Source organism: Phoca vitulina, unplaced genomic scaffold (assembly GCF_004348235.1).
Source record: "Phoca vitulina isolate PV1807 unplaced genomic scaffold, GSC_HSeal_1.0 scaffold5, whole genome shotgun sequence".
Classification (NCBI taxonomy): domain Eukaryota; kingdom Metazoa; phylum Chordata; class Mammalia; order Carnivora; family Phocidae; genus Phoca; species Phoca vitulina.
Genome location: NW_022589708.1, coordinates 15,897,233 through 15,920,523, shown reverse-complemented (window position 1 = coordinate 15,920,523; position 23,291 = coordinate 15,897,233). Strand labels below are relative to the sequence as shown.

Here is a 23,291-nt window from a genome sequence, read left to right as displayed (position 1 = left end):
GTTCATGAAAGACAAAACCCCTTCAGTATTGGTATAGACATCAAAGGAGAAAAACAGAGACCATCTCTTTTTCCAAAAAGACCCTGTATTCATTTGCTTAAGTCTGCCATAAGAAAGCTCCACCAACAGAGAGGCTTCAACAATTTAAACAGCAGAAATGTATTCTCACACAGTTCTGGAGGCTGTAAGTCTGAAATCCGGTGTTGGCAGGGCCAGGCTCCCTCTGAAGGCTCTGGGGAAGGATCCATTCCAGGCGTCTCTGCTCGCTTCTGGTGGTTCCTTGGCTTATGGCAACATAACTCCAGGCTTCCCATGGTGATGTCCCTGCACACACGTCAGTGTTCAGATTTCCTCTGTTCATAAGGACACACGTCATATTGGATAAGGAGCCCACCCTACTCGACCATGACCTCAACTTAACTCATTACATCTGCAATAACCCAATTCCCAAATAAGGTCACATTCTGAGGTATTGTGAGTTAGGATTTCAACATGTGAATCGGGAGGGGAAAGGACACAATTCAGCCCCAGACTCTTACAAGCAAAATTATATGAGTATTTGATTAGGACACAAAGTGTTGGGTCATACAGGGACAAGTTGACTTCAGCTTAAAATTTTCCTTAAAACTTTTCTTATCTGGTGACTACCATTCCATAGGAGTTTCTCGGTATGAGCTCCATGGAACTGTCTTGTTTTAAAGACTTATCCATAAATAGCTGAACAGCCTGACCTGGTGAATGGGATCGTGTAATGTTCACATTTAAATGTCCTTGACTTGAATGCTAGGATCGATTCTTTAATATTTTCCCAAAAGTAAAGCACTCATTTTAAAATAAATGATACATTGGTCTTCTAAGGGAACTAATAAACCCCAACAAAACTAATAAAACTGCTCTAACTAAAATCACTAAAATTTACCTTCTTAAAACCATGAGGGTACAAAAACGATCTCCAAGCCCAGTTTTTTTAATGGAAACTGACATTTAAATTAGAACTCACTTAACAATGGTTAGACCTGAAATATAAAAGGCATTTTCTGAGAGTAATTGTTAGCATACTCATATGTCCATACAACAGAGTGATCCCATTTCAACTTTACTTTTAATCTAATTTTATATGACAGGATCATGTTAGAACCCCATATGTTCCACTCTGAACTGTTTATATTCACTATAATCATATTCACTGAAAATTTCTGCAAAGCAGATTGTTAAATTCTCAGTTTATTTTTCTAGAAAAAAAATTTTTTTTGGCAGAGACTGACAATAGTTAACAAGATACTGTGATTAACAAGAGCAAAGCTTCTAAAATGAAGCTGTAAGGCACGGGTTTAAATTGGGTAACAGTCAAGGGTATGATTAAAAACTTGTTCATTTGCATTATTTAAACAGCCACTGAATATCATTAATTTCAATTGAGAACTAAGAGCACAGTCTATCAATCAGGAGCAATCTGAATTGGAAGTCAAGAACTTTCTAGTTCTTGACTACATGTTTTCTTTATCTAGTAATAGGGTTTGTTTTTTGTTTGTTTTCTTAATCTTGCATTGCTGCCTCATTCTAGTTACTTAATCTCTTCATGTCTGGGTTTTTGTCTCAAACAAAATGGGAATATTTATTCTCAGTCATACCCATGAAGATTGATGCACAAATAAACTGTTTGTAGACTTGCCGTTGGCAGTACAAACCAGAGCCTCGTTCACATTTCAGATCAATGCTCTTTTCAAAATAAGCTGAGTGATGAAAGACTGTACATACATGTTTTAGGAATTTGTACAGTCTTGGAGACAAGCCCAGATCTCTAAACTAGAAACATGCAGGGGAAGCTCTAGATTATACCCTGTAGGAGCAGAAGTCCAAGAAGTAGAACAAAAAAAAAAGGGCCTTCTTACCTTTATCTCTGGTGAACGTGTTGCTGAAGACCCATTAGGAAATGATGAATGGGTGGCCATTGCTTTAAGTCAGCTTAACTTTTCAGCCAGCCTAATGGGCTGTTGTTCTTTACTCTTCCTTACCTGGGTTGTGGACACAAGGTCAGGATGATCCTCAGTACTGAGAGTGCAGTCGGAAAGATCAAACTTTTCCAGGACTGTTTAATCAAGAGGCAGGCATATTCTAGATGAATGTCTTGCCTGTGCCTGGATCTGTGTATTTAATAGATATTACATAATTAGATGGTGCATGAAGATCAAGAAATATCTAAAAGAGACAAGTTTCAAATAGATTTTCTAGCAGTTCTTCATTTCATCTGTTTCTCAATTCCCCTGCCAAATGTCCTAGTTTATCTTAAACTCAGTTTATCAGGAATCCACTCCTGGCCTGTGGCTTAGCTGTAATCTGACATGGACATCATCTCGGGGGGCCCCACCACCTTACTCGTTGTCACTGAACCTTTGTTTAACCCACACAAAAGCCCCCTCTTCTATCAAATTCCCAGATAGTCTCTCTCACTAGTCAAGTGTCCTTTGCTGAGTAAACTAGGAAACCCTTAAAATGAAGTAAATTTCGAAACATTTTAAGAATAATGGCCAAATTCCCTTTTTCTCTTTTGCATTGTAATTGCCAAATCCTACTTTTGAAAACTATTTTAAAAATTGCCCAAAGTTTCTTTCCTCCTCTCTTTTTTACATGGAAGGGGAAGAAGATGGTGGTGTGTGTATGTGTGTGCCCATGAATGCCTGATTGCCTTTATTTCACATACTATGCAACCATTGGGCAGGTTGAAAGGATATTCCCTTTTTAAAAAAATTATAAATACCCACATCAATTGGCTAAAAATTCTAGTTGATGATGAAGTAATATAGGGATATGGAGAATGAAATGGACTTTTTTTGAGGTCCTTATATGCTAAAGCACGTACTATGTCAATTTACTGTACAAACACACACTTAGACATGATTGTGAGTTTGATATTATCGTGCTCATTTTACAGAGCGGAAAATTGAGTCTCTGACTTTGGACAAATGATAACTTGTCCAGAGTCACACAGCTACCAAGTAATGGAACTTGGATTGGAAACCAGATTTTTCAGGCACCACCTATACCTTTTCTATTCTGCCAAGATGTTTTCTCCTCCCTATGTTGCTCCATGATGATAATAATGCAGCTATCATTTATTAAAATTCTACTACATACTGTGTGCCTTATGCCCATTTTCATATAATCCTCCGCTACTCTAAACAACAGTATCATCAGCCCTTTATACATGAGAAGACTAAGGCTCAGAACCCATGGGTAACATGGTCGAGCTCAGAAGTAGCAGAGCCAGGAATTAAACCCTGATAATCATTCATGAATTCCATATTTGTAAAGTGTCTGTGTAACCCCAAAATCAATACTCAACAGAGCCCTGCAGTCCATCATTCGCAGGCGTGTGCAAAGTGGCAAAAATCTGAGTCACCCAGGATGCACGCTGCCACCTGAGGTCAAACAAGGCAATGCTCTGCCTTCTTGTTTCAGCTCTCCTACTGTAAACAGCATCCTTTTCTCCATCTATTTAGTGCCACATTTGTCGTATGTTAATGGGTTTTTTCCTTTTTCTTGTTTCTTTCTTTCTTTCTTTCTTTCTTTCTTTCTTTCTTTCTTTCTTTTTTTGGTAATGTCACTGTTTAAAACGGCCCCTCTCAAGCTTAGGGCTGAAGTGCTATCTGGTTGTCCTAAGTGTGAGAAGGCTGTGATATACCTCATGGAGAAAATGCATGTGTTAGAGAAGCTTCGTTTAGGTATGACTTATAGTGCTGTTGGCCTTGAGTCCATTGTTAATGAATTACATATATATCTATATACATATATATATATATCTATATATATATATATGTATATATATATCTTTAAATAGAACAGACGTACATTTAAAAGGCTGTGTATTGATTGGTTGACCAGAGGCTTGCAGGAACCTAACCCTGTATTTTCCCTAAGACCAATGTACTGTTTAGTATTCATTAATTCAGTGTTCTCAATGACCTCACAGATCATAACTACCACAAATAACAAAAATCAACTGTATCTGTGTTTCCAGTATCCACGTTCTCCTACTACCCACTCCCGACCCTCTGTACATTCTGTGAAATAAGTGTCCGGTTGTGTGTGATGCACCTTTGTTTTTAATTTTTGCACCCATTTCCCAGGAGAGATATGTTCCCTTGTCATAACCGCCATTATTCTTTCAAATGTGACACCATTCCACCATCCTACACTGTGGCTTCAGTGACCAATAGATTCTCATCATTACCAAGAAAAAATCAACACAGCACACAGTAAAGCAAACTCATAAAATATTTATTTAAATTGATTTAGCTTAGAGCAAGTTTATATACATAAATAATTTGTACTCTGTGAGTCAGATTCTGAAATGCAGATGCAAAGTGTGGGGCACGGAGACGTGCTGGGGGCTCTTTTCTGAGCATCCCCATCCAGTTACAGAATTCACACTTAGGTCTAGAGAAACAAACAATATATGGCAGTGGTCTCCTCTCATCGCATAATGGTTTTTATCTATACCCTGAATCTTCTGGAATTTAGCCCTTTCTCTAAAGGAGATCATTTCCTGAGAATTTCGTCACTGAGAAAAAAAAGAAATAAGTCGGCAAGGATGATATCTTCAATACTGCAAAGGGTTTTGGATTGTACCCTCTATGCTTCCTACACCTGCCTGTTTGCTAGAGGGCTGCTAAAACACCAGCTCTCCTCCAGCTTGTGTGGGAAAATGGAAGATGAAATGGATTGGGAATCCAAAGACACCGTCTCAAGCCTGACTTCATGACACACCGAGTGTTCTGGGCAAGTCACTGTACCTCGTAGAACCACAACTTCCTCATCAGTAAAATGACGGAATTATCTGCCTGTCTACTTCCAAAGACTGTAGTCATTAGAGGAGATACTAACGACTCACCGGGTAAAGGATTTTGTAGTTAACAAAGCATTGTTCGCATACATTATCTCATTTGATACTCACATCAACATTGCCAATTAAGTATGATTATAATTATTACCATTTTGTGAAAAAGTCTTTGCAAACACAAAGGTACTGCAAAAATACTTGTACCATAAAAAGAAATCAATGGTTTTGAAGACAGCAGAAAGAAGATTGTTAGCATGTGTGAGCCCTACAAGGAATTAAGACCAAATATGCCATTGCCTAGTTTAAATTAAATGGATCACAACACAAGGTGCCAAGCCAAGAGGGCTGGTGGGCCTGAAACCCAGGTCACACTCTGATCTTTAGGACACATCCCGGGGGGCCAGGATTTATTCTAAATTGTACACAGTTGTCATATGGGCTAGTGTGGTCCTAGGTTAATGGATCAAGACAACAATCACAGTAATAGCCATGGGTTCATAATAAAATTTGTGTCCCTCACTTTATATAATGTGATCTTTTCGCTTAAAAATTACTTTGTTATTGCATCAGTCTGGATAGGCTGGGTAACGCTGCAGTAACAAATAACTCCAAAATCTTGATGGCTTATCATAACAAAGATTTATTTCTCACTCAGGCTACACCCTATATTGGCTCTTGCTTACCTCTTTACCTCTTACTCTAGATCTCAGGGTGAAGGGGTAGCCACCATCTTGAACATTGCCAGTTGCCAAGGTAGAAGACAAACAAAAGAGGTCCGGAGAGTCTCACAACGGTAATTAAAGTCTCCGGCCTGGAATTAGCACACATCACTTCACTCCCAATTCAGCAGTAACCCAATTACAAGTCAAGAAACAATCCAATAATGTGCCCGAAATTAGGAATAACCAGAACTATTTGGTGGATAGCATGTAGTAGAGATGAAACAGACTTAAGAGTTTTCTTTGACCGTAAGCTCATGACCATTCCATGGGACAAGATTGCCAACTTCAGCTGAATTAATAGACAAGTATTACCCACAACAAAGGACAAAACAGTTGTGTTCCTAGTGCTGCTACACTGACATTGATCATGTAAACCTTAGAACTGATTTGCCTTCTAGAGACAGCAGTATTATCTGTTTTGTCTTTACTCAAGTGAATTGCAGTGAAAAAATTATGAAGTCATATGCAATTTTGTGACATTAGATATTAGTTATTAATATATAAACTACTACTATACTACCCTAAACTAATGTGTGTTAAATATCTTTTTATTAATTGTGTCAAGAAACCTTACAAAGAAGAAAATGTTTTTCATAGCGAGGGGTTTATCTGAAAAACTATTATTTCTAGAAATGATTACCTTTAAAGGAGAATTTTTTTTGTCTCTAGCTAAAACAACGGACTAAAAGTAGAAGAAGGTAGGGAAGTGTAGACTGATTCCCAGGAGGTGGAGATAGCCCAGAGTAAAACATCCTGCAAAATGAAGAACTTTCATTTTCGCCATACTTGTACATGTAGGCCTACAGAATATTCTCCGCTCCTGGAAAGATTGATGCCCTGAAACCATCCCATTGTCAAGTGGAGTTTGTAGAATACCCACTCCAACACACATATATTCTGTTTTGTTTAAAAAAAAAAAAACTAGACAGATAAATTTAAAATGGGATTTTTGAAAATGTTGCTAACCAGTTTGGGAAGAGTCACCAGGCAGATACAAATGCTAGCCATGGGGATTACTTAGTCATAATGTGCTGAAAATGAGGAGTGTTTCAAGAATTGTTTCCCTGTTGTAGTATTGGAACGCTAACGTGTAAATATGGTAATGTTAAACACTATCGTATCTGCTGGGAACTGGAATCTACTTTATTTTACAATCCTACAAGGGAAAAATATTTTGGTATTTTGGATGAGAATCCAAGAGAATGAAGATGCATGCTGACATCAGTCAGAGCTCTGCTCATGAAAAGATGTTCTTTCCAAGCACAAATGTGTTTGATATATTGTTATTTAACATGCATTTAATTATTCTTTTCATTAAGTTTTTCTAATTGTTTCTAAGTATTATTTGCCTTTGGTGGAATAATCTTGTTATTTTTATGATCTCAGAAAGGCAGGATGGGGAATAATGATATCAGGTGTAAGCTGGATCTGTAAGTGCTTATTTTCAAATATATACACAAAAGCTGGAGGGCCTGGTTATCAAAAGCTATTACATATAGGAATAGCATGAGAATATTTATTGGTATTTGTTTCCATTTAGGCATCCACCCCTTAATTTTTTAATTTCCATTTTAAAGTTGCTTTATTAAGCATAATAACCACTTGAAACATGTAGCTGAATAGGAGAGAAACTATAGAAGCCAAGGAGGATTTTAATTACAAACTCCATTTCAGCAAAATTGCCAGCAACGGGAGCATGGCTGTGCAAGCATTTAGGTTAGGATAGGGTGGTGCAGGAAAAACATTTGCAGTAGGATAATCTTTCCCCTGCTTAGTAGCACAAAGTGAGAAGGATAGCTTCATCGACTTCCAGACCACCAGACCCAAAGCAACCTTGAGATTGTGCCGCCATGTGAAAAGGGGAAATAAAAAGAATGCTGGGATAATCCAGGGTAAAAGAAATGAATCAAGAAGATGATAGTAACTCACACTGCAGTGTGACTCTTCTTTCCCACTCCCTTGAAAATTGGCTGTCAGGAGTGGATGGTGTCCATTTCAGAATACACATGGCAACAGATCTTCTCGGATCTTTGCTGGAAGATGGAAGATGCCCAAGTCACCATGGCTGGAAAAGGAATGCAAACCTTCGGGCAGTGTGGTGATGCCGAAAGATCTCAAGCTTTGGAACTGGGCAGACTTCAATTTCTGGGCTGAGTCCACCATGGAGTACCTGGACCACCTTGGATGGAATCATAAATAGTAATTTTGTTCTCTCATAGGGTCACTGGGAGAAGTAAATGAATTACCAGATGTAAAGCCTGAATGCACTCAATACTTACCTTTGCTTCCTTATCTAAAGAGGAATCCAGGGCGCCTAGGTGGCTCAGTCAGTTAAGCGTCTGATTCTTGGTTTTGGCTTGGGTCACGATCTTGGGGTTGCAGGCTCATGGGATGGAGTCCCACATAGTCTCTGTGCTCAGAGCAGAGTCTGCTTGAGATTCTCTCTCTCTCTCTCCTTCTCCCTCTGCCCCTCCCCCACTCTCTAAAATAAATAAATAAATAAATCTTTAAAATAAATAAATAAAGGGGAGGAATCCCAGAACTAGCTTTTCTCATTTTATGTGAGGAAAGTGGTGCCCAGAAATGCCAAAGTCCTCTTGAGTTCATATGACTTGGGGGGAGGGGGGCATTGGTTGGAGTCCGTGTGCCCAGGAGAAGGCTTTCCCATGCCCTCCCCCATGCCAGCAGTGGATCTTACGATCCAAAGAAGTAGGGGTGGAAGCAGGGGAGTAGATCTACCCAGGACCATCTGAGGTGTCTGCCCACTATTGCCGGTGTTAGGGCTGTGGATCTGGACATGATTCCTGGATCATGTGTGGGGGAATCTCTCCTCACATCCCAGCATTCCCCCAGTGGGGACTGGATCCTCAAGCCATGAGCCATTTCTTGTCACCTAGTCAGCTGTGGGGAGTGTCTCCTCGGAGAAAGAAGAGACCTGTGGTCCCGGTAACTGGACATCCCTGAGCAAGCCACTTAAATTCTCTGGATTTAAGTGGTCAGACTCATCTCAGAGGATTGTTGAGAGAATTACAGATAATATACTTAACAACACCCAAGGGAGAGCCTATCATATAAATGCATAGCAGAAAATAAATGATAGTTATTACTTTTTGAACTATCACCATTATTGTAGATGACAGTAAGAATAGTCAACGTTTATGATTGCACTTTATGCTAAGCATTGTCATAAGAATCTTCCATTTAACCCTCATACCAGTGCAATGAAGGAGGTATTATTTCATCTTTCAGTTGAGGCATCTGAAGCCAGAACAGATTGGGCATAGGGAGGGGTTGGGTAGCAGGGCATGAAGATTCTCCTAAACATTTCCCGGCACCTAAAGCACCATAGAAGTACCTTACAAAGAATGTATAGAAGCCCCACTGTGTCTCCATGGCTATGTGGTTTTGACCGCAGCTGAACTGATCACTACTATGTCCCTAGTACCTTGTACAAGACCTGGTGTGCCGTAGGTGTTCAATAAATTTTCATTACTTTGATGAATTAGTGAATGATAAATATTGCTGCACTCGGGTCTTTATATTGGCCCGACAGACAATTCCAGGGACCCTTGGGCTGGCAGTAATCAATCACAAAGGCTGTTTGTAGAGACAGCTTAGCACTCTGGAGCCAAGGAGAATCCAGCCATGAAGAGAGAGGGAATATTACTAAGCAGAAAATTAAAAGCTATCACCTCGGCTGTTTGCCTTGGTGGCATTTCTGAGGAAACACGTTCAGAAATATTTGGCAGCCCACGACATTGACGCTTTGACTCTCCAGGAATAAGGAAAGCATCAGAAATAAATTTACTTCCTGTTTAATTTTCTATAGAATGTTTTCCCCCATGAAGATACAAAGGGCAACTTAAAAGCCATGAGATTATTAAAAATTAATGGGAAACGCTGTTATCGAGGGTTTGCTTATTTTACTGTTATTAAAAATGCAAACAGATTGGGTGAAACATTTTCAGCCTGAAAGAGATCTCAGAAAATGGTTTTCTTATCATAAAGTGCAAAGCTAAGCAGAGTGACAGTAAGTGATCTTTTCCTATGGTCAGTGTTTCCTACTCTTAGGGGCAGAAAAATAGATGTCCGAGGAAATCGTACATTTTATTTAATAAAACAAAATAGAAACAAAGCGATCTTCCTATTAACATGAAAAAAATATATCTGCTTTTGCTATGGCCACATGCTTTGGTTTTAATAAAATTAAAAAAAAAAAAAGATTTCAGAATCTTTTGTGCTGATCTCAAAAAGCTATGTAGGAAAAATCACAAAGGGCCAGATTGCAGCTGCGCATGTCTCTTGTAAGCAAACAGAACTGGCCGTGTCAGGACAGCAAGGTGGGAGAAATGTTAGCTGTGGTGACTACAGAATCATTTAAAACAACACCTAAAAAATGTGTTTTCTAAGAAAGCAAACATCTCCATTGCACACATACTTCTTTACCAAGAGGTAGCTGCGGCGTGTTTAAAAATCTACTTCTCAACGACTGACTGACTAACCCATTCATTCCTAAAAATACTCCTTTCATAAAACCGTGTTTAGCTTAGTCCTCACTTTAAATTTAAACAGGAACTAATAGTACTCTGCGCTATTTGCTTTCTCTTCATCTAAGCAATTTTTTTAGGGAAGGAGCAAGAGAGAAGTTTCCAGCAATACTATCACCCACATGCACACACCCAACCTGCGAACTGAGCCTTTCATGGGCTTCTGCCACCCCACACTCTCGCTCTGACAGGAGGACTAACAACAGACCCTTCTTTGAGAGACAGCGGTTGCTTTCGATCCTCATACCACTTTTCTAAATAGAGGAAACCTACGGGTTTTTTTGGGTTTTTTTTGCCAAAGAACTCACCCTACTTTGGGAGATTTTTTGTTGTTGTTTCTGTCAGGGAATGTTCAGCTCAGTACCTTTCCTAGAAACTGGTAGGGCTAAAATCTGTAACTTTCCTTTTTTACATATTTAGTAATTAAAAAGTAAGTGCGAAAAGCTTATGCTTTTTATTCAACCACAACACATCTTTTCAAAATTCTGTAATGGCCCATAAATTTGCATTAATGATCACCTGCTCCAGAAACCTCGGAAACAGGAGGCTGGAAGCACATCTGTGCGTGTTTATGCATCTCCAATGCCTCACTCTGGACCAAGGTTGGAAGCTTTGGAGAAAATAGAACTCCACTGACTAGCTGTTTGTTACGATTTTTGGCCAAAAGAATAGTTGGGTCAAGCACCAGCACTTATAACCAGGAGATTTAATGGTGGTCAATGTTAATATCTCATATCCTGCAGGAGTTCACAATAGCTCAGGTTTTAGGGCATTTTGTTTTTGGTGGGACCAGGATATATGGAAATGACTTGCATGGGAGGTCAGGCTGGCCTAATTTGGATTTCCTTTCAAAGCTCTGTAAGACATAAATATCTACTACAAATTACCTAGTTGCTGCCACTCAACAACATTTTTGTAGGGAAACAAAAATGTGAGAGTTTGAGTCTTGGAGGAACTCTATAAAGAAATTGTTTCAGGATGAGGAGAATTATGTATAGCTCAGAGCAGGGTTTACAAACAGACCAGGAGGTGCGGGAAAAACTGGGAGCCATTAATCTTATTGTTAATCAAAGACTGGTTTTGTAAAGCAAATAGTCAGCTCCTAATTTATCTCTTTTGTAAGTTCAACCTCTTAGATGCCAGTATTTCTTTGAGCAGAGGACAGATCTTTTAGGATGCCTAGATATTTCAATGCAAGTTGAAAGCACCAGCATTCCAAGTATGAGAAAGGGTCAAGGTCAGATGTTTATTTATGGGGCCCTTATTTGTAGCAGGAACTGTGCTATATCAGGAGTGTGACCCACTGCTTCCTTGATCACGTTTCATTCCCCTATAGCCCTGTGGAACACAGGTGACATTAATTTCACCGGGGAGGAAACTGAGGCTTCAAGAGGTAGTTCAAAGCCAAAGAGTAAGTGATAAAGCAGAATTTAAACATATCTCATCTAAAAAACCATGCCATTTATCCTTCTGAAGCCTCCGTAGGAAAAGAGTCGGGATATAAGGTAAACTTAGAAGCATTCCAGGGTTGCTGCTAAACTCTACGCTTTTATTATATCTGCCGTATCATACTATGGTATTCGTAGGCACAAAATTCTCAGGGAATCATACACCCGCCATACCGTCAGATGATCACCGGAAGATGCTGATTTTCTCTATGTAATGCTGAAGCAAAAAATTAGTTTGTCACTGAAAATATATTGCTGTTGGGTGAGAAGAGGGGCTGTGCTTACAGTTTGCTTTTTTTTTTTTCTTTTTGTTTTTTTGTTACTTTCTCTGAGGTACCAGTGACAACCCTTGAATGTGACCCAGGTACTTTAAAAAACCGCTTAAAACTTGTCTTGTGCGGGGCGCCTGGGTGGCTCAGTCGTTAAGCGTCTGCCTTCGGCTCAGGTCATGATCCCAGGGTCCTGGGATCGAGCCCCGCATCGGGCTCTCTGCTCAGCGGCAAGCCTGCTTCTCCCTCTCCCACTCCCCCTGCTTGTGTTCCCTCTCTCTCTGTCAAATAAATAAATAAAATCTTTAAAAAAAAAAAAAAAAAACTTGTCTTGTGGACCATGGGAGACCAAACTCTGGCATTAACCTGGGAGAGTAACTCTTTTATTGTGAACAAAATCTGTTTAAAAAAGAAGGAAGTCCTGTCATAAGGTACAATGCAATGAACCTAGAAGACATCATGCTAAGTGAAATAAGCCAGTCAGAAAGACAAATACTGGGGGCGCCTGGGTGGCTCAGTGGTTGAGCGTCTGCCTTTGGCTCAGGTCATGATCCCAGAGTCCTGGGATCAAGCCCCGCACCAGGCTCCCTGCTCGGCAAGAGGTCTGCTTTACCCTCTCCCACTCCCCCTGCTTATGTTCCCTCTCTCTCTCTGTTTCTCTCTCTGTCAAATACATAAATAAAATCTTAAAAAAAAAAAAAAAGAAAGAAAGATAGATAGACAAACACTGCACAATTCCACTTACCCGAGGTATCTAAAGTAGTCAAACTTCTAGACACAGAAAGTAGAATGGTGATTGCCAAGGGCTGGGGGAAGGGGAAGAAGTTGTTCAGTGGGTAGAGTTTCAGTCAGGGATGAAAAGTTCTAGAGATCTGTCATACCACAATGTACAGAGGATTAACAATACTGCTCTGTACACCTAAAACTATTAAGAGGGTAAATTTATATTACATCTTTCTTACCACAATAATTTTTTTTAAAAAGCATCATGACAAATCCTGAAAACAGCTGAACACACCATCTGAGAACGACGTTAAACTAGACATCAAAGAGTGAGCTGTAAAGCACTACACTCCAGTGGTTCTGATTTTTCAAGACCATTTTGAACACTCAAGTCAGGTAGAAGGAGTCAAGGAGGGAGTTTTCTAAAACAATCTCTCTACAAGCCCTCCTCGTGGTTCAATCGAACATTTCAGATTATCCATTCCATAAACAGCCTCCAAAAAGGCAGAGTATTACTTGGTTTGTTACCAAATGCCTGACATCCTCACTGAGCTGCCTAGGATTCTGAAATACTCCCAGGAGAAACTTCGTAAGCATTACCTTGAGCCCCAGGGAAAATGCTAATGAGAAACATTAATTTCGATTTGTGAGAAATTCTGATTAGCTTGTGTGGTGGAGTATACATGAATCTTTCCTGATTACTCTCCATCCTAAGCTAAAAAATTTTCTAGGACACCAAGATTCAAAAATGTAGATTTGCATGTTCCCAGTGCCCTGAAAGATTTTATACAACATTCTACTGTCAAATGATTTTTTTTTTTTTAAACTCTACACTTGTCCTTCAACTCTTTGGCTGAAATGGAACACTTAGGAGAAAGCAGTTACAGTGGTATACAGTTCTTTTAAAGCATGAAAGACCATTCAATTAGTCAGAGATGTGAGGTGTTAATAAAAGATTTGCCAAGAATGTGGGAGTTATAAGGGGCCTTTGAGGTAATCTCGTCCAATGTCTTAATTAAACAGGTGAAGAACCAGAGACTAAAAGCTCATCTTGTCCAGTATTAATAGCAGCAGAAGAAGGGAATAATTTCTGCCAAAGTGTTTACGTTAGCTCAACTGTGGAAACCCCTAGCTGCTTCTTATTAAACTATTACTTTGGCTTAAAATTGTTGTTGGTCCCTGTTTATGCAAAAGTTTAGTAACTGCTATCTGCAGTAATAAGAGATATAATAATGTTTATCTTTTTATTTCCTCCGAGGATCTTGGAATGTGCTTCATCATTAATTAAAGAATCCTCTGAGTCCCCCTATTAAATAAGTATTATTAACCCCATTTATTAGGGAAATGAAATTCTGAGCGATTAGGTGACAGGCCAAGCACCATACCCCGAGCTAATGCTTATGATGGACACTCTGCAAGAAGCAGGAACTTTGCGATTTCCACTGCAAGTATGTTAGTCCTTAAGTTAAAACACACTCAACACGTAGGTATTGACCTGTTGCTTCATACAAGGAATTGTGTTAAGAGCACCAGGGACTTCAAGGTGTATGTGATGCACCTGTTCTTAGAGAGCGTATATGGGAGAACCAGGAGGGACCCTAAGACCGTTGCATAAAATACTAAAATACAAGATAAAATATGTGTTACACAAGAAATGCTAGGAAGGTCGAAGGAAGTGAGACTATAAATCAAGATGGAGAGATAAGGAAAAGCTTTAAGATGAAGGTGACTTTGAGCAGCTTATTTAATATTCTGGTTTTCAGATTTTGAGCATATGTCTGTTACCTTTATTCATTGTACAAATATTTCCTGAGCATATGCTCCAGGATCTTGTCTAGGCTCTGAAGTGGAGCGAGTGAGGCAGAGAAGAACAAAGACAGAGCTCCTGCAGCATCCTAGCTTTCCCCGGGCATATGCAGGGGAAAGCAAAAAGCATTATTTCCTCCTCAAATTTCCAGTATGTAAATAGCCCCAGGCATGTCAATGACTGGTAAAGAATGAAACTTCAGAAAGAACTTGGAATCACCTTGTGAAAGCCTTTGAAGGCAAGGGGTCAAGACTTAGTGCTCCAGGAGAAATGAGCAGGAGGTTAAAAGGACGGGAAACTAGATCCGGGAAGCGAAGCGTGTGGTTGGCTTTGTTGCCTGGGTGGTTGGCTTTGTTGCCTGGGGGTCCCATAGTGAGTAGCTGCACCATGGTCAGCCGTGGAGGGCGGGACAAAGAAGTGAGTGAGATCACATAGGGGCAGGGCACAGCCTGAAGAAGAATGGGGTCAAGGACAGAACCCTAGGGTACTCTCACGTTTTGAATTTGATGAGGGCGTGGAGAACAAACAAAGCAGACAGCCAAAGGGACCAGTGAGGTAGAGGAAACATGGGGAGACTGTCACCATTATCTGACTAAAGCCAAGAACAAAGTGGAGTTTCGCTGAGGGAGTGGTTGCCCCCCTGAGAGGGCGCTTTTGGGTCCTCCAGAATTCATGTGGAGGCTTCACACTCAGACTAAGTCATTGAATTTGGCAATTATGAGAAGTCTTTCTGAAAAAGCCAAATCAATAATGCAGTGAACGCTGAATCCAGATTTTGGGGAGTTTCAGTAATAATAAACACATGGTGAGAAAATGGAGTCAAATGACTCGGACCCGGGGTTTGCACAGTTTGAGGGTGCTCGATGGCAGGCCAAGGCAATCCCCATGAAGGAGAGAAGGGAAGGTCAAAGAAGAGACTTAAAAATGCTTGTGGATCTAAAGTAAGGCGGTAGAGAGAATATCAATATACATAAAACTGGGGATAAGAGATAAAGCTCAATTTCTGGGAAGATGGGAGGGAGGGCTGTGTGGGGCAAGACTGGGAAGCAGAACACAACTGAAAAGGTGGAAAAATGCCTTTTCCCACAGATCATTAATTATGCTATATGATGGTCTGTGTTTGGTTAAAATAAAGATTGTTTTCACACATTTTACTGCTCTTGAGTTAATAATGTGAATACAAACTCTAAACATTTATCACACCCCGGATTTTACTAGCACACAATGCAAGCAGAAGATCAGGGAACGGATTTCAGAATAACTCCATGTCTGGATTCTTCTTCTGCCCTTTTCCTCCTTTGGGAGCTCTTCTCAATTTAATTGTCGCCAGTTGATGATCAATTAGGCACACTGATTTCAGTGGAGTTTAATAACAGAGCAGCATTATGAAAAATACCATGTTGGAGTCCTAAGCTGGGGGGTGGGGGGAAGAAACTAGACAATCCACAGTGTGTCACTGTCACTGGCAAAGGACAAGTCAGTTACTCTCCATCCCCACACAAAGGTATAAAGCAATTTGTACTTGAGCACAGCTGGTTCTAGGTCAACTGGAACAAAACACCTGGATAAGAATAACCAAGTCATGGAAAATTTGGGGAGACCATATATGGATGATTCTTGGAATTCTTTTAATTGATTTGGAAAACGGAGGGATAGAGAAAGCTTCCTAAGCATTTTTTAGACGAACTGTCATTTCAGATGTGTTTTAGGTCAAAAATCCCAAGTGTAGGAAGTAGGTGCTTCGAGCACTGTCTTGTGTTAGAGGCATTATTGATGAAGTCACTACATGCGAATTATGAATTCCTTCTTGTGGAAGGACAGTTTCCTGGGACTCTTACCCCCAAATTTAAGAAAAGGTTAATGTGAAATGTTTGCCGCCTTGCTACTTAGAGACAGCTGTTTAGAAATTCTGGACCATCTCTTGAGGCAAAAAGCTAAACATTTTAGGGTAGTAAAGTGAGAGCTTTGGGCTGTCGATTCTATTCCGTTTTACCCATGGAAGATCAGCAGCTATCCATCTTCCAACCGTTGTGTGTGGGGAGATGGACTGTGTGAAGGAGACTCCTGGGCCCACTGGACCCAGTTTTCTTTAAGAAGCGATGCTCACGTGCTTAAACTCTAAACAGCTCTGCTTGGAAAATCAATCGTGAAGGCGGGGAGTTAAGCTGGGTGCTCAGAGTTGACTATAGGTGTTGAAGGTGTCCACAGAAAGGGACTGACGAGAGCCAGCAGTTAGCCAGGAGAGCATTATTGGTACACTGCAATGAAGTGGGCCCTGTGGATACATGAATTATAAAAGGGCACCTCTCTCCTGCTACTCCAAAGGACCCAGGGCTTGGCGAGCAGGGAGCAGGCTGCATTTCTCTCCTCCCCACTCCCTTGCCTGACACCTTTACTCGGTGCCTAAACTGTGCAGCTGTAGCTGATAACCCTGGGCCTGCCAGTCAGCATCGCCTCTATAGACCGTTTTCCCAGAATCAAGCCCATGGTAGATGCCTCTTCTGTTGATCTAAAATGACACATTTTGTGGAATCTGACATCTCGGAACATCTATTCATAACCAGATACCGACTTTTAGCTGAGAGGGCCCCCTTGTCTCCTTCAGGGGCACCTACATGGCTTCAAGCCATAAAACAATAAGGAGCCAAGGAGAGGCCACGGATTCATTCATTCATTCAAAAAAATAATGACCGAGCACCTGTTTTTGCCAGACAACTACTCTAGAAGTTGGAGATGCAGCCAAAAAAGAAAAAGGAAATTCCTATCTTCATGTCACGGAGCATATGTTCCAGTGTTGGAAGAAAATAATAAATGAAACAAATAAAATACCATATATACTGTATGTCAGGTAGTGATCAGTGCGCTGGAGGGAAAATACAACAGCTAAAAGGCAGTAGCTCGTGCTGGGAGTGGGGGTGCTATTCCAAACCAAACAAGGAAGCCAGTGTTGCCGGCGCTGTTTGAACGAGGAGAATACCAGTAGGAGATGGGGTTGGAGAGGTAGCAGGTAGATTGGGAGTGAGATCACATAAGGTCTTTTAGGCACCTGCAGAGACTTATTTTCTCCTCCTCTGGGCAAGCTGAGGAGTCCTTGGAGAATACATTGTACAGAGGAAAGGCACAATGACTGACATCACATTCTCACCCTTGAGCGGAACGTCGACTGCAGCAGGAAATAGCAGAATGACCAACGATGGTATGGCCCTTGGAAGCTGATTGTGGTCTCTTCTGGATTCTGGGAACTCTCATGAGAGGGGTACATGACTTTCTGCCCTGCCTATTTGGTCTTAAAGGATTCTGGCCTCTATGAGACTGAGGAATGTTTTGGGTCCATCATACGCATGTCTCAACGTTTGTGGTTTAGACAGTAAAATGTATCCAGAAAAATGGTAAATGGCATTGTTGCCGTGAAGAGATGGTGACTGTTCCTTCATGGACAGCAGGTTCTGCTTTTTGTGTCAAGGCCTAGAATTAGCCATCAAAGAGGGCCAGAGACAGGCTGTACCCAAGAGCCAAGGCAGAAAAAGGAGGTTAGGTTGCCTGATTTCTACTCTACCTGTATTAACTCCCAAAGCACACAAGCATCACAGCAGGGCACAGTGAAGCAATCCTTTTCAGGTCTTTTTAGATCCCTTTCGATGTCAGTACAATTTTGGCTTTATCTCCATCCCTAAATGTGAATGAGTGATTAAAATGCAGATTGCAAATTCTAGACAACTCAAGTGTAATTTCCTGACCCCACAGCCTTTGCCTCCTGAATTTCAGGAAGAATTAGGACAACTCCTTTTTCTAGCAGCTGTAATGTGATACACAACTGAAACTGGCTCCCAAACTGGCTCCAGTGATTAGGGATTACAGTGGGTTGGAATTCCTTCACAAAGTAGGGATTAGTCAAGACCAGCATCAGTGGCACCAAGGAGTTAGTTACAAGCGATCATTTTAGGGGGCTGTGATTTGTGTAACACAATTTCATTTGAAACAAGGAGAAAGAGCTCCGAAAGAGTGGTTGGAAGATTTAATGGCAGGATTCTGTACAGTCTGTCGCATCTGTAATATATGTTTCTAAGAAACTACATAAAATCCAGTTGGTTCATGTCACATACCTTTATTTAACTTTAGAAGGAATCATAATCCATGCAAACTAAATTTAGAAAAAAAAAATATTGCATTCTGGAAGGCCCATGCACATTTCAAATACATGCCTTTTAATTGTCAGAGAATTATTTACCCACTGGGATCAGTCTCCCTAAACAACTGGTAGTCCCATGGCTATTAGTGATGGCATGACAGCTTTGGAAGGCATGCCTTCCTCCCTTCCAGAGCTCCTCAGTTTTGTATTTCCATATCAATTTATGTGGTTAGCACCTTTATGCTAAATTAAAAGCGCATCCCATGTAAAATGATCAGAATGACTAATACCAATATTTTTAAAAAGCAACCCTGTTTCTCAGTTTCAGTGTTCTACGTCTACAAATCTAACTGCCACAAACTTAAAAAATTATGCACATCCTCAGGGAAAACTGAGGAGCGGCAGTGAATTGGAACAAGACTGAGATGATGTCTTTTGTGTACTGTAACACTTCAAAATCATTGCTTCCTGGAAAAAAAAAATCACAGAGGCTTTTAATATTCATAAAGACTAGAAACAGGTGTTTGAACAGAACTTCAGCCACCTTTGACAGGAGCATAATGGGTTTGTCTGAAAGGGTCTTCATTTTCCCTGTCACTCACTGGCAGGACTCAGAACATCAAAACAGTTACACTCCAGAGCTTTCACTACCTGTTTCAAAGGATTACACTTGACATTTCTAATTTTTTTTTTCCTTTCGTTAAACTCTGTCCTCCCTCTTTTAAAACTGCATGATTTCATTAGCAAATCAAAGCGGGCAGAAGAATACATTAGTGCTCATTGCTTACGGACTCCGGGCTGACCTCATTGCTTTTTATGTCTACCAGTAGACCACAAAAACTATTTTTGGTTCGTCATTTAGCTGTGCAGACAGAGATCTGCGCGTCCGCCTCCGAAGAACACTATTTAGCCAGATGGGAATAAGTAACAACCTGTGGCTTCCATCTAAAAGATGGGCCACTTAGGCTTACAAGACACTCCCCACCGTCTGCTTCAGTTGCCCTTCTCACTTTGCAAGAAGTGAAGACTCCCGAATGCCAGGCCAAAGAGAAATAGTGCAAATGACCACTCTGTCCTTTGCCAAGTCAGAATACCCTAAGGTTGCATTCGATCATGTGGGGGGCCCAGTACCTAGTGCCAAGTGCTAAATGGTGCCCACATTATTTAGATAAGAAATGGCTTTGGGAACAATATGAAGGTGCTGTCGCCGGTTAGCTTCTTACACATCTCAGACTCAGTTTCCTTATCCATTAAGTTAAGGATTTGGGCACCCTCTCAAGCTCCATCCAGAACTAAACATCTGCCACATCGTGCGTCTATCAGTTGCCCAAGGCCACAAGGAGATGGAATAAAGAAGAAAATAATGAAATAATGAAATGTCAAATTACCTATAATGACCTGAATAGTTTCTTAAACATTTCCCTCGTCTTTCCTTTTTGAAAGAGCAAAATAGTAATTGGTATGACATTCACAAAAATAAGCATTATGTTCAGTCAGGGAACATCAATTTCTCTGAGAGACAACAATAAAGGGAATAAGAGGTAAAGCTTCGGGGGGTTGAAATTGCTGGGTTTTAAGTGAAGACAGAGGCACACTGTAAAAAAAATTTTTTTAATATAAAGTTTTACCCTTTTGCCGAAAAAAAAAGACAGAGGGTTTGGGGTGAGGGGTGAAATGCGGGAAGTAACAGTTGGCCATGGGATTACTAAGACCATATTTGTTGAAGGCTTACAAGGTGTATTTTTTTAAAAAACATTGATAATGACATTCGTGTTTTCCCTCAAGAAATTTCAGTTTGCTCCCTATTAGTATGCTAGTGACTCTGATCTTTCTGTCCCCACCTCCTGCTCTGACAGCCAAGTCTACATTTGGATGGATGCTTCCAAGTTTGGTTGAATGACTTAGAGAGATTTTCAAAGTACTTAAGGAATTTCCTTTGACTTGATATTTGAATTGGAGATGAAGTGATATAAAAATTTAAAGTAACCAGCATCATGGAACCTAATGTCCCTATTTCAGTAGATTTTTTTTCCCTGTAAAATGTGGTCAGTGAAAAACCTTCATTTCTTATCATTCTTATTATGCATTTAAAATTCACTTTAAATATCACCCAAGGACCTGAATGCCAAAAATAAATGTGAAGCGCTTTCTCAAATATTACACAAAGTGACCTTCAGAGAGGACCCTCTCGTCACCAGAACAATTTCCATACAGCTGCTGATATGCCCATGAGCATATCAGGCTTAAAAGGAGAGAAAGAAAGAGATAGGTTTATAAATTATTTTGACTCAAAACCCCCAAAGTAGAAACATGCTCACACACATCACCAGCCTGTTCCTTAGAAACTAGCACCTCAGGACAGAGGGATATTGCAGTACCATTGAATCCACTTTCCTCAGCCACCACCTGTGAATTATGGCTGGCAGCGGGAGTTTTATGATACTATTGTAAAAGTAATGTACCTCTTAAGTGGCAATTTACTAAGTTGCTGATGAAATGCATTGCAAATATGTTAGTTTCGGGGTGGTTAGGAAAATTAACTGCTGCATACTTTCCATATTGTCATATATGCCAACGCGCTTAGAAAATGAGGAGCAGCTTTCTTGGAAAGCTGTTTGAGTGGAGCATATGGTCAGCTTGTCACCTGGTTAGAACCCTTAGGGGAATCTCCTGAGGCTATTTTTTTTTAAATCCGTTTAACTGTCACTAGCCCCAAATCATTAGATCTATAAAATGTTCCCTTAGAGTCAAACTTTTTGTTGTGCTTCATATTTAGTTTTCTATCCTATCAGTTTGATCCCCACCCCCCACCCTGCTTCCCAGCCTGGATGCCGAGCAATAGAGTGTAATGAAGCATCACTAGACCTCAGGTTATACTTGGAAGAGATCCCCTATTAATCCCCAGCCACTATGACAACCATATAAAAGAGGGAATCAAAGGGATAGCTAGGTGAGTGAATGTAAGGTCGGAAACTGGTGCTTCATTAAGTTTGTACTACCTTATACTGGACAAAGATCTGTGATTATTTACATGACCTCTACAATATCGCTTATATTGGCAGACATTTTATAAAGCTTTAACAATTTAAAAAGCCACTCGGATTCATTATTTCATCTGACTGCTCAGAACAGCCCTCTGAAGAAGGGGGAAGTTATTGTCCAAATTTCACACACCAAGACAAAAGCTGATAGAGATTAGGTTATTTGCTCAAGGTCTTCCAGCTGTTGAGTAATGAAATTATAATTTGAAACCAGATCTCCTCACTCCAAGTCCATCATGGAAACCATGCTTTGGTTAGAACACATGTATATGGGAGCCCTGAACTGACCTAAAACATACAGAGGTAGTGTAAGTAACCTGCCAGACATTTCAAACGTGACATTTGATAAGCTCAATAGCAGAATTAGTGATTCACATCTCTTCTCTAACTAAATGATTTTGGAGCAAGGATAGCAAATAAGTTACTATTTGCATCCCAACTTAGGAGTACAGTGATTGATTAGCAATGTCTACCATGGGCGCAGGAAATGGCTGGTTCCAGCACACATATTTGCTGTTCTTATGCTGAAGAGTCTATCACTTTGTAAAATATACTTGGGTTTTATAATGAAAACCAACACAGACCAACAAACTGACAAGTTTTTGTTAAGCATCAGTAAATGTTAAGCATTCTATTAGGCCCTGTGAATGAACATGAAGGAATTTGAGAGAAAGTCTTTGCCTATGTAACTTACAATCCAATATGGAAAATAAACTAAATGCACAGATGACACTAGATTTTAATCTGCTGATTCTGACTTTGAACACTGCACACATTCATAAAGGCGCAAATCACACAATAAAAAGAATCCATTTTTGTGAAACATGTGGCATCTTTTGAAACAATATCAAGGAACCAAATATAGATATGGAAAGAGCTTTAATAGAATTCCTATATAGTTTCAGAGTGCTGTATTTTCTTACATTTATTTCTACCATGTGGAAATATTTTACAGTGGTCAGAGTCCAAATGGGTTAAATATTTTGAATCACTGATGAATTTGTTAATCTAAAAATTTGTTCACATGCATGTCTTTAGTAGTTATCTTAACAGTACAGTTGTTGTGACTTTAGCCATTGTAAAAATGGACAAGAAGTCCATTAAAGCCCTAAAATATCCTTTGTTCCTAATAGAAGTCGAAAAAATAAAGCTACAAAGTAGAAGTTCGGTTTCCTGGAGATTTGATGAAAATTTTCCTGTAAGAGAAATGATGGGAAGGGTTGAGGTTTCCTTCAAAATAATGTGGCGGTAAGGGGGGGGAATGGCTGGGGGAGGGGAGGAGGAGGTGGCAAATGAAACAGGATTGGCCATGAATTGATAATTGATAAAGCTGTCTGATAGGTACATGAAGGTTTATTATACTATTCTCTTTACTTTTATTTGTATTGAAGTTTACATTAAAAAGTGTTTTTTAATCCCTCAAAGATGCCTCCTTTGTTGAAGACTAATTGACATATAATCATGGGTTAATTCTGGGCTCTCTATTCTGTTCTATTGATCTGTGTGTCTGTTTTTGTGCCAGTACCATACTGTTTTGATTACTTAAGCTTTGTAGTGTATCTCAAAATCTGGGATTGTTGTATCTCTAGTTTTGTTCTTCTTCAAGACTGCTTGTGCTATTGGGGATCTTTTGTGGTTCCATACAAATTTTAGGATTATTTGTTCTAGTTCTGTGAAAAATGCTTTTGGTATTTTGATAAGGATTGCATTAAATCTGTAAATTGCTTTGGGTAGCATGGACATTTTTAAAACATTTCTTCCCTCA

At 40.0% G+C, this 23,291-nt stretch overlaps 1 protein-coding gene across 4 annotated transcripts in view; it reads left to right on the top strand.

The window, feature by feature from the left end:
* GPC6 (glypican 6) overlaps positions 1-23,291 on the top strand; it is a 1,069,657-nt gene that overhangs the window by 901,931 nt on the left and 144,435 nt on the right. The gene's annotated exons all lie outside the window — the stretch shown is intronic.